The sequence below is a fragment of the Poecilia reticulata genome, linkage group LG14, assembly GCF_000633615.1.
Source record: "Poecilia reticulata strain Guanapo linkage group LG14, Guppy_female_1.0+MT, whole genome shotgun sequence".
NCBI lineage: Eukaryota > Metazoa > Chordata > Actinopteri > Cyprinodontiformes > Poeciliidae > Poecilia > Poecilia reticulata.
Genome location: NC_024344.1, coordinates 14,003,875 through 14,005,925, shown reverse-complemented (window position 1 = coordinate 14,005,925; position 2,051 = coordinate 14,003,875).

Below are 2,051 nucleotides of genomic sequence, written 5' to 3'. Positions count from 1 at the left end.
CCAGATAAAGCTAACCCTAACCCCTGAGGCCTGTTCACCTTGGTCAGCGATGATCATATGAACATGAAGTTTAAATATATTTATTGGATGGTGATCACTGCTGGGACTTAAAAAATATATTCAAATATCATTTCATCCTTTAGTAGATTATATATATATAAACACTTGAGCGTAACTAACGCTGTCGTCTTTCAGTTCCTCATTTTCTACACTCGTCTCTATTTGAACATTTTAGACCCGACGCCATGGGCTCATTTAAAAAAACCAAGCAGAAGGAAACATGTGCATCAAGACGACAAAGAGAGGGGTGGAAAAAGAGGAGGAAGGAGGAGGATAGAGTCTTCTGAGTAGTCATGAGCTGACTGGTTTTTTCCTTCCTCCCAGCCTTCTCTTTTGTTGTTCGCCCTCTTCCTGACTCTTTACTTTCCCCCGTTCTTTCTTTTTTCGATCTCTTCTTTTAATGTGTGAAACTTTCCTTTTCCCCCTCCTTCCTCCCTGTTTCTCCTCCTCTTCCTCCTCTGGTCACTTCAGTTCAGTGACAGCTGACATCTGTGACATAGTTTATCCTAAAGCTCTGGTCAGAAAACAGAACGGTCACTTATTCTCAGTCAAAGGTGACATTCTTTCAGTAAAATAAGAGAATTATTATTTTTCATTGACAGGATGCATGCTGCTATTTTTCATGCATTAGGATTTTATTCTTTCTTACAAGGTAAAAAAAATAATTAAATTAAAATAAGTAAATTTAACTTTAGCATTAGCACTGTTGCTAAACCGTCGCACTTAAAAATCTCCCCACATAACAGCCAGAAGTCTTCATGACGGTTCTTCCTGTTCACTGTGTTCACTCTGCACATGCCTCCATATCACAACCCATATATAAGCATGTGAGCCTGTTTTACTCGCCACAAAAGCTAATAGCGGCTAACTGATCCAACACTGCGAGCTAACTTATGGTAGTGGAGTGGACCATTTCAAAACATCAAATTTACAAACCGATGTGCTCGATTATGTGTTCAAGAGGTAAAACTTTGTTTCATAGTGCAGTGAAGCAGAGGTGCCATCAGCTCTCAGGCTGTTGATAAAAGCTGCTAAAGTTACTGTGAAACTCACTGAGCCACAAGGAGGGATTGATATTTTTTGGTTCAGCTTTTGAGATTTCAATCGTCCAATGAAAACCCTGAAATGTAAAAAAAAAAAAACTTCAAAGAGAAGTCTGTCGCCGCTCTCTTCGAATCTTGAGCAGAAGTCATGACCTGAATGAGGTTTTAACCAGGGGAGCCCCAACGCTCACAGAGGTGCCAAGTAGAAACACAAACTGGGTGTTTTCTCCTTTCGGAGGAAAATATTGCGCAGAGCTACCTCCATGCACCACATGGGAACTTTCATTCCGGCTTCTCTGGTAGATGTACAAAGCTGCTATTTGAACAGCATATGAATAATGTTGCTAAAAAAAGGATCTGTCCCTTTAGCAGATGGGTGTCAAACTCATACTTAATTAATTTCCTTAAAGGGCCGGTATATTATCTTTATTATCTATATTATCTAGGATTTGTGGGCTTTGAGTTGGACATGTATGTACAGTTAGAACCAGGGCTCCCCCTGAATGATATACATTTGTCACACCAGTGCAGCACGTTAACGTCTATGTAAAGCTGTTTAAATGTCATTTTTGCTTATATATTTGTTAAAAACGCAACCAAATGAGCTATTATCATAGAGAGCCCCACAAACCGCAGTTTGTGTTCAATCACTGTATGTAACTTATCATTGCTTCTATGGGAACTCTCACGCTCTGATTTAACCTACTGACTAAGTAACCAAGAAAAAAGTCGCCTTATGCCGAGGTGCCATGTGGAAATAATCACACCATAAGTCACACCAAGTGTCCAACCTGTCTAAAGTTCACACTTTTCTGCTGCGGGTGAAACTGAAAGCAGCCACAGTACATGCACTGAAAAAGATGTGCATCTGTTTGCCTGCAAGCAAAGTTAGCTGGAGCCACTTTGTTGGCCAAGTGTCAAGAAGGATGATGGTTTGGTTCGTCACTC